The sequence below is a fragment of the Mangifera indica genome, chromosome 9 (genome assembly GCF_011075055.1).
Source record: "Mangifera indica cultivar Alphonso chromosome 9, CATAS_Mindica_2.1, whole genome shotgun sequence".
Lineage (NCBI taxonomy): Eukaryota > Viridiplantae > Streptophyta > Magnoliopsida > Sapindales > Anacardiaceae > Mangifera > Mangifera indica.
The window spans coordinates 9,808,540-9,822,846 of record NC_058145.1 but is presented as its reverse complement, the minus strand read 5'-3'; positions in this window follow the sequence as shown (position 1 = coordinate 9,822,846).

Below are 14,307 nucleotides of genomic sequence, written 5' to 3'. Positions count from 1 at the left end.
CTGTGAACAGTGTTTCTCAATTCTGGGCAAGAAAGAAAGAAAGAAAGAAAGAAAGAAAGAGAGAAAAGGAAGAAGAAAGGAAAGAAAGGAAAGGAAAGGAAAGAAAAGAAGAAAAGAAAAAGAAAGAAAAGCAAGAAAAAGAATTTGGGGCTCAAGATTTAGGAGTCGTCCCAAGAGTAATGTCTGGTGAGTTATGAATAAATTTAAATGGAAGCAAAATTAGTAAGATATAAGACCCGCATGCATGCTATAAACTATGAGGGGGCACTTTACACTACACCGCCCACAGTAGGGAATGTCCGCAGTAGGACACGTCCGTAGTAGGACATAGACCCCTAGTAGGGTCTGCTCGCAGTAGAGCTCAATTCAGATTCAGAAATAGTGTAGTGAAAGAAAAAGAGCTTGAGCTTAGAAAAGTGCCAAATCCCTATAGTTAGCTTCCAGAAAGTATTAAATAGACACCAGATGGGACAAAGTATGACCCAAATAGTAAAGAGTGAATTAAATTATCCCCTCAATCTCTTGTAGAGGTTAAGATGTGAGGTTGAGTCCCAAAAGTGAGATTAAACAGGAAAAAAAAAAAGAGGATAGTTTACTTGATTCTTTCCCCTTACTGAGTGTTCTTATCACTCACTCCCTTTTCTTTCCTGATTGCAGGTACAGGTGATCGAGGTAGCTGCGAGGCAGGGTCAGGTCAGCGTAGGTAGATCCGACTGGAGCAGGTTATCTCTGGTTTATATTACATGCATACAGTGACATGTTTTTATCGACTTTTGACTTTTTGAGATTATGGTACAGTTACATATGATTACTCCCTGTTTTCAGATACTTTCAGATGAGTCTTCATATGAGTATATACATCTTTTGTTCGCTTCCAGATTTTTAGTTTTCTTGGAATACTTCCTAAACACTTTTAATGATGCGTTTATTGTAAAGTATTTTTAAAAAGAAAAAAAAATAGACGCTACGAATATTAATTCGTAACATTTCTCCTTCGGTGGGTAGTACTACTAGGGAGGGATGTTACAGTTGGTATCAGAGCATGATTTTGGGAACCCAAAAGATGTTTTCTAAAACAAAATGGAGTAATCCAAAGTAACACAGAGATAGAATACCCTCTAGCCACGCTGACCACCCTCGCAGCCGATCACTGTAAGTTAAGTTTTCACTTGTACTTGTTGAGTTTTATGAAACTAATGTGTTTAATTTTTAAGGATCGATGAGTCAAACACCAGTAGATCCTTCTCAGAGGAGCCAAAATGAAGAAGCAGCCCCTCAGGTACCCCAAGGGGCACTCAGTGCACATGATGTGCGAGAGATTTTCAGAGAAAAGATGAGAGAGCACAAAGGTGCTCCTACACAGGGAAGTGAGACGGCTCATACGCCGTTAATCCAGGGACATGATATGAAGGAGGTTACTTCAGCATCTACAATAGCCCCAGTGAGGACTCAGTTGCATCCTATTTTCAACCTCCCTTGTATGCACCAACCTCAAAAATTTGATGGTACAAGGGACCCAATAGCAGCTGAAGAGTGGTTGGAATCAGTAGAGAGTGCCATGGCCTTGTTTGACATGACTGACCAAGAAAGAGTGAGATATGCCACCTATCTTTTCAAATCAGGGGCAAGAATATGGTGGAACTTAGTCAGGGAGACAGTCAATGTCTCAGAAATGACATGGTCAGAGTTTAGGCGTCGATTTGAGGCAGAGTACAGGGGCGCTGATGTTACTTGTATCAAGGCCCAGAAGTTTATCAATCTAGTGCAAGAGACAGACTCTATAAAAGAATATTCCACAAAGTTTAATCAATTGTCCCAGTATGCCCCCGAGATAGCTAGCACAGAAATGGGGCGTATGCAGAAGTTTGTGTACGGGCTAGATCCAGAGATAGCTCGAGATGTTATGACTGGGGCACATCCACCTATAACTTATGCAGAAGCCCTTGATAGAGCTTTGAGGGCAGAGGTTTTTGTTAGGAGGAGGTTTGGTCAAACCACAGGGCAAAAGATTACACCTCCTTCTACCATGCCAGCTCCCCCAGTGAGTAGTGGTTCAGCTTCAGTACAGAGAGGCCCTCCTCCAGAGCGAGACAGGAAAGGTAAACGACCTCTCCAGTTCAGAGGCATGAAAAAGAACTGGAAGAGTGGAAAGAAACAAAGAGGACCTGAGATACCAGCTTGCCAGAAATGTGGGAAGCACCATAGAAGAGAGTGTTTGACAGGTTAGACAGTTTGTTTCAGATGTCGTCAGCCTAGACATATTGCTCGTTTCTGTACAGCTGCCCCAGTGAGAGTAGAACAACAACAGCCTATAGGAGGGGCCATAGCCAGAGTTTATACGATCACCCAGGGCCCAGCAGAGGCTAACCCATCAGCAGTCACGGGTCAGATTCTCTATCTTGATACTCCTATTTATGTTTTAATTGATTGTGGGGCTACTCATTGTTTTATAGCCAAGAGTTTGCTTGAGAGGTTAAAGTTGCAACCTGTTAGAATAGCCCAGAGGATTATGATTGAGTTGCCTGATGGGGGGTCAGTCATTAGTGAGATGATGCTACTAGGACAGAGTATTATGATTCAGGGTTGACAGTTACTAGTGGACCTGATTGTGTTCGAAATGCCAGATTTTGACATGATTTTAGGGATGGACTTTTTGGGGAGATATGAAGCTGAAATTGATTGTAAAAAGAAGAAAGTGAGATTTAACCTAGACTCTAGAGATCAATTCGAGTTTGGTGAGGGTCATATCCGGAGTTTGATGATCAATATGTTAAAAACTAGTAAAATGTTGAAAAATGGGTGTACAGGATATTTGGCTCATATAGTGAGCAAGGTTGAGTCAGGCCCAACTATTGAGAAAACACAAGTGGTACGTGAGTTTCCAAATGTGTTTCCAAGTGAGTTACCGGGATTAGCTCCCGAGAGAGAGATTGAGTTTAGCATAGAGTTGGCACCTGGCATAGCACCTATTTCAAGAGCACCCTATCGAATGGCCCCTGCCGAGTTACAAGAATTGAAAAAGCAGCTTCAAGAGTTATTAGATCATGGTTTTATCAGACCGAGCCATTCTCCTTGGGGAGCTCCCATCCTATTTGTGAAAAAGAAAGACGGGTCTATGAAAATGTGCATTGATTACAGAGAGCTAAATAAAGCCACAGTTAAGAACAAGTACCCGTTACCCAGGATTGATGATTTATTTGATCAGTTGAAGGGATCTATGGTCTTCTCTAAGATAGATTTAAGATCTGGTTATCACCAGGTGAGAGTGATAGAGAAGGATATACCTAAGACAACTTTCCGAACGAGGTATGGCCATTTTGAGTTTGTAGTGATGCCATTCGGATTGACAAATGCCCCTACAGTATTTATGGATTTGATGAACAGGGTATTTCACGACTGCCTGGATAAATTTATTGTGGTATTCATTGATGATATCTTAGTATATTCTTGCAGTCGAGAGGAGCATGAACAACACTTGAGGTTTACCCTCCAGAGATTGAGAGATAAAAACTGTATGCCAAATTCTCAAAATGTGAATTTTGGCTAGATAGAGTTACCTTTTTGGGGCATGTGATTTCAGTAGAGGGTATATCAGTGGATCCCAATAAGATTGAGGCAATAGTTGAATGACAGAGACCAAAGACAGTCAAAGAGGTTCGTAGTTTCTTGGGTTTGGCAGGGTATTATCGGAGGTTTGTGGATGGATTTGCCAGATTAGCTAGACCTCTTACAACCCTCACGAAGAAAGCAACGCCATTCCAGTGGTCAGGTGCTTGCGAGGCAAGCTTCCAAGAATTGAAAAGAAGATTGACTACTGCTCCGGTGTTAGTACTTCCAGAAGAGGGAGTTGAGTATGATTTATACACCGATGCCTCACACGGTGGTTTAGGAGCAGTATTGATGCAACAAGGCAAGGTGATAGCATATGCCTCAAGACAGTTGAAACAATTTGAAACCCGATACCCTACGCATGATTTGGAGTTAGCAGCAGTGATTTTTGCTTTAAAAATCTGGAGACACTATTTGTTTGGGGTAAGATGTAATATTTATACTGACCATAAGAGCCTCAAATATTTCTTCACTCAGAAGGAATTAAATATGAGACAGAGGCGATGGCTCGAGTTAGTAAAAGACTATGACTGTGATATTAAATACCATCCAGGCAAAGCTAATGTGGTTGCAGATGCCCTCAGTAGAAATGTGATGATATCACAACTGACGATCCAGAGAGAAATTCAGAAAAACATGGGCCGAGAGCAGATTGAGCTTGTGATTGGGGTCCTCGCTAGACTAGAGATTCAACCCACTCTTATAAATGAGATTCAAGAGGCTCAGACACAAGATGAATGGTGTCAACAGAAAATTCAGAAGGTTTAAGAGGGTCTCGAGACAGATTTTCAAGTAGCGAATGAAATTCTCAAATTCAGAGATCGAGTATATGTTCATCAGAGGACTGAATTGAGACAGAAAATTCTTACAGAGGCTCATAGTTCTCTTTACACTGCCTATCCTTGAGGTGTAAAGATGTATCAGGATGTAAAAAGATATTTTTGGTGGTCAGACATGAAAAAGGATATAGGTGAGTTTATTACCAGATGTCTCACCTGTCAACAAATTAAGGCCGAACACAAGAGACCTGCAGGGTTACTTCAGCCTCTGCCTATTCCAGAATGGAAATGGGAGCATATATCCATGGACTTCATCAGTGGACTCCCTAAAGTTCAGAATGGATGTAATGTTATCTGGGTGATTGTTGATAGATTGACTAAGTCAACTCATTTCCTACCCATCAAAGAAACTACTACCACAGATCAGCTGGGAAGATTATATGTTAGGGAGATTATTAGATTGCATGGGGTACCCAAGACCATAGTATCTGATCGCGATACAAGATTTGTATCAGCTTTTTGGAAGAGTCTTCAAAGATCCTTGGGTACTAATTTAGCCTTTAGTACAGCCTATCATCCTCAGATGGATGGTCAGACAGAGAGGGTTAATTAGATTTTGGAAGACATGTTGAGAGCTTGTTGTCTTGATCATAAAACTACATGGGTAGAAATATTACCCTTAGTGGAGTTTGCTTATAATAATAGCTACCAGACGACTATTCAAATGGCACCTTATGAGGCATTATATGATAGGAGGTGTCGCTCTCCTCTCCATTGGGATGAGATAGGAGAGAGAGAGGTGTTATCCCGATCTCTTGGGCCTGAGTTGACCCAAAAAATGATTGATGATGTCCAATTGATCAGGCAGAGAATAAAATAGGCCCAGGATCGACAAAAAAGTTATGCAGATCGTCGATGTCGAGACTTGGAATTTAATGCAGGTGAATTTGTATTTGTAAATGTTGCTCCATTCAAGCATTTGATGAGATTCGGAAAGAAGGGAAAACTAGCTCCCAGATTTATTGGTCCATATGAGATAATTGAGAGAGTTGGTAACATGGCTTACAGATTGGCCTTACCAGTGAGTATGGATCGGATTCATGATGTATTTCATGTCTCATCGTTAAGAAAATGTCTTGGTGATCATTCCCAGGTTGTGAATACAGAAGATATTAAGTTATCAGAAGACCTTAGTTATGAAGAAAAACCGATTCAGATACTCGACAGAAGAATTAAACAACTAAGGAATCGACAGATTCCCCTAGTAAAGGTCTTATGGAGAAATCAAAAGGTAGAGGAGGCCACCTGGGAAATGGAGCAAACCATGAAGGAGAAGTATCCAGAGTTGTTTTTATGAATTTCGAGGACGAAATTCTTGTAAGGAGGGAAAAGTTGTAATACCCTCAGATATATTCTAGGGGTAATTATGTCTTTTGACTCTGTTTGGAGATATTTCCAATTGTGTGTGTGTGTTTTAGTTTATATAGATATATATATTTATAAAAAAAAAAAAGTCAATATATATGTGCCAAAAGTCAATAAAAGAAGGAAGGAAGAGAGAAAGAAACTTTACATTTGCTTCTTTGATCATTTTTCCAACAGCTTCTCGTCTCCTAGAGAGGAAGGCAGTGTTCTTCATTTCTTTGTTGTATTTTAAGAACAGTGAGTGATTTTGAAGGGATTTTAGAAGATAAATAAGGAAAGAAAAAGAAAAGGAAGCACTTGGAAGCTTTGGTAACCAAATATCTCCTTCTTTTCCCTTTTATCTATGTTTATATGCATGTTATGTGAATATGTTAGTGTGTTTTGGTATTGATTTAAAGTGGTCTTGGTGATAAAGGAAGCAAAACAAAGAGAAAGAAGTCAATTTGCAAAGATTTGGCTTGAAACAAGGTAAGAGGAATCATTATTGATATGTTGCATGTTTTAAGCTTTTGATTCCTCGGATCTATGTTATAAATGGTGATTTTGAAGTTGAGGATTGTTGTTTTGCCATCTGGGATGTCTATGTGTGTGATTTGGTTTAAGGCAGAAAGTTGCATGATATTTACAGTTTTTGCCACTGAGTTCGTCCCATGTTTTGGCTGCCTTATCTATTGAATTATGAGTTCTATTATAGCTCGTTGAAAAGATCTTTGAATCCTCTTTTCAACGATATATAGCTTGTATGAATTAGAAACCGTTTGGGATGTTAAATTGTATGAAAAGAAGGCTGCCCTGCTAAATGACTGTTCTGTGAACAGTGTTTCTCAATTCTGGGCAAGAAAGAAAGAAAGAAAGAAAGAAAGAAAGAGAGAAAAGGAAGAAGAAAGGAAAGAAAGGAAAGGAAAGGAAAGAAAAGAAGAAAAGAAAAAGAAAGAAAAGCAAGAAAAAGAATTTGGGGCTCAAGATTTAGGAGTCGTCCCAAGAGTAATGTCTGGTGAGTTATGAATAAATTTAAATGGAAGCAAAATTAGTAAGATATAAGACCCGCATGCATGCTATAAACTATGAGAGGGCACTTTACACTACACCGCCCACAGTAGGGCATGTCCGCAGTAGGACACGTCCGTAGTAGGACATAGACCCCTAGTAGGGTCTGCTCGCAGTAGAGCTCAATTCAGATTCAGAAATAGTGTAGTGAAAGAAAAAGAGCTTGAGCTTAGAAAAGTGTCAAATCCCTATAGTTAGCTTCCAGAAAGTATTAAATAGACACCAGATGGGACAAAGTATGACCCAAATAGTAAAGAGTGAATTAAATTATCCCCTCAATCTCTTGTAGAGGTTAAGATGTGAGGTTGAGTCCCAAAAGTGAGATTAAACAGGAAAAAAAAAAAGAGGATAGTTTACTTGATTCTTTCCCCTTACTGAGTGTTCTTATCACTCACTCCCTTTTCTTTCCTGATTGCAGGTACAGGTGATCGAGGTAGTTGCGAGGCAGGGTCAGGTCAGCGTAGGTAGATCCGACTGGAGCAGGTTATCTCTGGTTTATATTACATGCATACAGTGACATGTTTTTATCGACTTTTGACTTTTTGAGATTATGGTACAGTTACATATGATTACTCCCTGTTTTCAGATACTTTCAGATGAGTCTTCATATGAGTATATACATCTTTTGTTCGCTTCCAGATTTTTAGTTTTCTTGGAATACTTCCTAAACACTTTTAATGATGCGTTTATTGTAAAGTATTTTTAAAAAGAAAAAAAAATAGACGCTACGAATATTAATTCGTAACATTTCTCCTTCGGTGGGTAGTACTACTAGGGAGGGATGTTACAGTTGGTATCAGAGCATGATTTTGGGAACCCAAAAGATGTTTTCTAAAACAAAATGGAGTAATCCAAAGTAACACAGAGATAGAATACCCTCTAGCCACGCTGACCACCCTCGCAGCCGATCACTGTAAGTTAAGTTTTCACTTGTACTTGTTGAGTTTTATGAAACTAATGTGTTTAATTTTTAAGGATCGATGAGTCAAACACCAGTAGATCCTTCTCAGAGGAGCCAAAATGAAGAAGCAGCCCCTCAGGTACCCCAAGGGGCACTCAGTGCACATGATGTGCGAGAGATTTTCAGAGAAAAGATGAGAGAGCACAAAGGTGCTCCTACACAGGGAAGTGAGACGGCTCATACGCCGTTAATCCAGGGACATGATATGAAGGAGGTTACTTCAGCATCTACAATAGCCCCAGTGAGGACTCAGTTGCATCCTATTTTCAACCTCCCTTGTATGCACCAACCTCAAAAATTTGATGGTACAAGGGACCCAATAGCAGCTGAAGAGTGGTTGGAATCAGTAGAGAGTGCCATGGCCTTGTTTGACATGACTGACCAAGAAAGAGTGAGATATGCCACCTATCTTTTCAAATCAGGGGCAAGAATATGGTGGAACTTAGTCAGGGAGACAGTCAATGTCTCAGAAATGACATGGTCAGAGTTTAGGCGTCGATTTGAGGCAGAGTACAGGGGCGCTGATGTTACTTGTATCAAGGCCCAGAAGTTTATCAATCTAGTGCAAGAGACAGACTCTATAAAAGAATATTCCACAAAGTTTAATCAATTGTCCCAGTATGCCCCCGAGATAGCTAGCACAGAAATGGGGCGTATGCAGAAGTTTGTGTACGGGCTAGATCCAGAGATAGCTCGAGATGTTATGACTGGGGCACATCCACCTATAACTTATGCAGAAGCCCTTGATAGAGCTTTGAGGGCAGAGGTTTTTGTTAGGAGGAGGTTTGGTCAAACCACAGGGCAAAAGATTACACCTCCTTCTACCATGCCAGCTCCCCCAGTGAGTAGTGGTTCAGCTTCAGTACAGAGAGGCCCTCCTCCAGAGCGAGACAGGAAAGGTAAACGACCTCTCCAGTTCAGAGGCATGAAAAAGAACTGGAAGAGTGGAAAGAAACAAAGAGGACCTGAGATACCAGCTTGCCAGAAATGTGGGAAGCACCATAGAAGAGAGTGTTTGACAGGTTAGACAGTTTGTTTCAGATGTCGTCAGCCTAGACATATTGCTCGTTTCTGTACAGCTGCCCCAGTGAGAGTAGAACAACAACAGCCTATAGGAGGGGCCATAGCCAGAGTTTATACGATCACCCAGGGCCCAGCAGAGGCTAACCCATCAGCAGTCACGGGTCAGATTCTCTATCTTGATACTCCTATTTATGTTTTAATTGATTGTGGGGCTACTCATTGTTTTATAGCCAAGAGTTTGCTTGAGAGGTTAAAGTTGCAACCTGTTAGAATAGCCCAGAGGATTATGATTGAGTTGCCTGATGGGGGGTCAGTCATTAGTGAGATGATGCTACTAGGACAGAGTATTATGATTCAGGGTCGACAGTTACTAGTGGACCTGATTGTGTTCGAAATGCCAGATTTTGACATGATTTTAGGGATGGACTTTTTGGGGAGATATGAAGCTGAAATTGATTGTAAAAAGAAGAAAGTGAGATTTAACCTAGACTCTAGAGATCAATTCGAGTTTGGTGAGGGTCATATCCGGAGTTTGATGATCAATATGTTAAAAACTAGTAAAATGTTGAAAAATGGGTGTACAGGATATTTGGCTCATATAGTGAGCAAGGTTGAGTCAGGCCCAACTATTGAGAAAACACAAGTGGTACGTGAGTTTCCAAATGTGTTTCCAAGTGAGTTACCGGGATTAGCTCCCGAGAGAGAGATTGAGTTTAGCATAGAGTTGGCACCTGGCATAGCACCTATTTCAAGAGCACCCTATCGAATGGCCCCTGCCGAGTTACAAGAATTGAAAAAGCAGCTTCAAGAGTTATTAGATCATGGTTTTATCAGACCGAGCCATTCTCCTTGGGGAGCTCCCATCCTATTTGTGAAAAAGAAAGACGGGTCTATGAAAATGTGCATTGATTACAGAGAGCTAAATAAAGCCACAGTTAAGAACAAGTACCCGTTACCCAGGATTGATGATTTATTTGATCAGTTGAAGGGATCTATGGTCTTCTCTAAGATAGATTTAAGATCTGGTTATCACCAGGTGAGAGTGATAGAGAAGGATATACCTAAGACAACTTTCCGAACGAGGTATGGCCATTTTGAGTTTGTAGTGATGCCATTCGGATTGACAAATGCCCCTACAGTATTTATGGATTTGATGAACAGGGTATTTCACGACTGCCTGGATAAATTTATTGTGGTATTCATTGATGATATCTTAGTATATTCTTGCAGTCGAGAGGAGCATGAACAACACTTGAGGTTTACCCTCCAGAGATTGAGAGATAAAAACTGTATGCCAAATTCTCAAAATGTGAATTTTGGCTAGATAGAGTTACCTTTTTGGGGCATGTGATTTCAGTAGAGGGTATATCAGTGGATCCCAATAAGATTGAGGCAATAGTTGAATGACAGAGACCAAAGACAGTCAAAGAGGTTCGTAGTTTCTTGGGTTTGGCAGGGTATTATCGGAGGTTTGTGGATGGATTTGCCAGATTAGCTAGACCTCTTACAACCCTCACGAAGAAAGCAACGCCATTCCAGTGGTCAGGTGCTTGCGAGGCAAGCTTCCAAGAATTGAAAAGAAGATTGACTACTGCTCCGGTGTTAGTACTTCCAGAAGAGGGAGTTGAGTATGATTTATACACCGATGCCTCACACGGTGGTTTAGGAGCAGTATTGATGCAACAAGGCAAGGTGATAGCATATGCCTCAAGACAGTTGAAACAATTTGAAACCCGATACCCTACGCATGATTTGGAGTTAGCAGCAGTGATTTTTGCTTTAAAAATCTGGAGACACTATTTGTTTGGGGTAAGATGTAATATTTATACTGACCATAAGAGCCTCAAATATTTCTTCACTCAGAAGGAATTAAATATGAGACAGAGGCGATGGCTCGAGTTAGTAAAAGACTATGACTGTGATATTAAATACCATCCAGGCAAAGCTAATGTGGTTGCAGATGCCCTCAGTAGAAATGTGATGATATCACAACTGACGATCCAGAGAGAAATTCAGAAAAACATGGGCCGAGAGCAGATTGAGCTTGTGATTGGGGTCCTCGCTAGACTAGAGATTCAACCCACTCTTATAAATGAGATTCAAGAGGCTCAGACACAAGATGAATGGTGTCAACAGAAAATTCAGAAGGTTTAAGAGGGTCTCGAGACAGATTTTCAAGTAGCGAATGAAATTCTCAAATTCAGAGATCGAGTATATGTTCCTCAGAGGACTGAATTGAGACAGAAAATTCTTACAGAGGCTCATAGTTCTCTTTACACTGCCTATCCTTGAGGTGTAAAGATGTATCAGGATGTAAAAAGATATTTTTGGTGGTCAGACATGAAAAAGGATATAGGTGAGTTTATTACCAGATGTCTCACCTGTCAACAAATTAAGGCCGAACACAAGAGACCTGCAGGGTTACTTCAGCCTCTGCCTATTCCAGAATGGAAATGGGAGCATATATCCATGGACTTCATCAGTGGACTCCCTAAAGTTCAGAATGGATGTAATGTTATCTGGGTGATTGTTGATAGATTGACTAAGTCAACTCATTTCCTACCCATCAAAGAAACTACTACCACAGATCAGCTGGGAAGATTATATGTTAGGGAGATTATTAGATTGCATGGGGTACCCAAGACCATAGTATCTGATCGCGATACAAGATTTGTATCAGCTTTTTGGAAGAGTCTTCAAAGATCCTTGGGTACTAATTTAGCCTTTAGTACAGCCTATCATCCTCAGATGGATGGTCAGACAGAGAGGGTTAATTAGATTTTGGAAGACATGTTGAGAGCTTGTTGTCTTGATCATAAAACTACATGGGTAGAAATATTACCCTTAGTGGAGTTTGCTTATAATAATAGCTACCAGACGACTATTCAAATGGCACCTTATGAGGCATTATATGATAGGAGGTGTCGCTCTCCTCTCCATTGGGATGAGATAGGAGAGAGAGAGGTGTTATCCCGATCTCTTGGGCCTGAGTTGACCCAAAAAATGATTGATGATGTCCAATTGATCAGGCAGAGAATAAAATAGGCCCAGGATCGACAAAAAAGTTATGCAGATCGTCGATGTCGAGACTTGGAATTTAATGCAGGTGAATTTGTATTTGTAAATGTTGCTCCATTCAAGCATTTGATGAGATTCGGAAAGAAGGGAAAACTAGCTCCCAGATTTATTGGTCCATATGAGATAATTGAGAGAGTTGGTAACATGGCTTACAGATTGGCCTTACCAGTGAGTATGGATCGGATTCATGATGTATTTCATGTCTCATCGTTAAGAAAATGTCTTGGTGATCATTCCCAGGTTGTGAATACAGAAGATATTAAGTTATCAGAAGACCTTAGTTATGAAGAAAAACCGATTCAGATACTCGACAGAAGAATTAAACAACTAAGGAATCGACAGATTCCCCTAGTAAAGGTCTTATGGAGAAATCAAAAGGTAGAGGAGGCCACCTGGGAAATGGAGCAAACCATGAAGGAGAAGTATCCAGAGTTGTTTTTATGAATTTCGAGGACGAAATTCTTGTAAGGAGGGAAAAGTTGTAATACCCTCAGATATATTCTAGGGGTAATTATGTCTTTTGACTCTGTTTGGAGATATTTCCAATTGTGTGTGTGTGTTTTAGTTTATATAGATATATATATTTATAAAAAAAAAAAAGTCAATATATATGTGCCAAAAGTCAATAAAAGAAGGAAGGAAGAGAGAAAGAAACTTTACATTTGCTTCTTTGATCATTTTTCCAACAGCTTCTCGTCTCCTAGAGAGGAAGGCAGTGTTCTTCATTTCTTTGTTGTATTTTAAGAACAGTGAGTGATTTTGAAGGGATTTTAGAAGATAAATAAGGAAAGAAAAAGAAAAGGAAGCACTTGGAAGCTTTGGTAACCAAATATCTCCTTCTTTTCCCTTTTATCTATGTTTATATGCATGTTATGTGAATATGTTAGTGTGTTTTGGTATTGATTTAAAGTGGTCTTGGTGATAAAGGAAGCAAAACAAAGAGAAAGAAGTCAATTTGCAAAGATTTGGCTTGAAACAAGGTAAGAGGAATCATTATTGATATGTTGCATGTTTTAAGCTTTTGATTCCTCGGATCTATGTTATAAATGGTGATTTTGAAGTTGAGGATTGTTGTTTTGCCATCTGGGATGTCTATGTGTGTGATTTGGTTTAAGGCAGAAAGTTGCATGATATTTACAGTTTTTGCCACTGAGTTCGTCCCATGTTTTGGCTGCCTTATCTATTGAATTATGAGTTCTATTATAGCTCGTTGAAAAGATCTTTGAATCCTCTTTTCAACGATATATAGCTTGTATGAATTAGAAACCGTTTGGGATGTTAAATTGTATAAAAAGAAGGCTGCCCTGCTAAATGACTGTTCTGTGAACAGTGTTTCTCAATTCTGGGCAAGAAAGAAAGAAAGAAAGAAAGAAAGAAAGAGAGAAAAGGAAGAAGAAAGGAAAGAAAGGAAAGGAAAGGAAAGAAAAGAAGAAAAGAAAAAGAAAGAAAAGCAAGAAAAAGAATTTGGGGCTCAAGATTTAGGAGTCGTCCCAAGAGTAATGTCTGGTGAGTTATGAATAAATTTAAATGGAAGCAAAATTAGTAAGATATAAGACCCGCATGCATGCTATAAACTATGAGAGGGCACTTTACACTACACCGCCCACAGTAGGGCATGTCCGCAGTAGGACACGTCCGTAGTAGGACATAGACCCCTAGTAGGGTCTGCTCGCAGTAGAGCTCAATTCAGATTCAGAAATAGTGTAGTGAAAGAAAAAGAGCTTGAGCTTAGAAAAGTGTCAAATCCCTATAGTTAGCTTCCAGAAAGTATTAAATAGACACCAGATGGGACAAAGTATGACCCAAATAGTAAAGAGTGAATTAAATTATCCCCTCAATCTCTTGTAGAGGTTAAGATGTGAGGTTGAGTCCCAAAAGTGAGATTAAACAGGAAAAAAAAAAAGAGGATAGTTTACTTGATTCTTTCCCCTTACTGAGTGTTCTTATCACTCACTCCCTTTTCTTTCCTGATTGCAGGTACAGGTGATCGAGGTAGCTGCGAGGCAGGGTCAGGTCAGCGTAGGTAGATCCGACTGGAGCAGGTTATCTCTGGTTTATATTACATGCATACAGTGACATGTTTTTATCGACTTTTGACTTTTTGAGATTATGGTACAGTTACATATGATTACTCCCTGTTTTCAGATACTTTCAGATGAGTCTTCATATGAGTATATACATCTTTTGTTCGCTTCCAGATTTTTAGTTTTCTTGGAATACTTCCTAAACACTTTTAATGATGCGTTTATTGTAAAGTATTTTTAAAAAGAAAAAAAAATAGACGCTACGAATATTAATTCGTAACATTTCTCCTTCGGTGGGTAGTACTACTAGGGAGGGATGTTACAGTTGGTATCAGAGCATGATTTTGGGAACCCAAAAGAT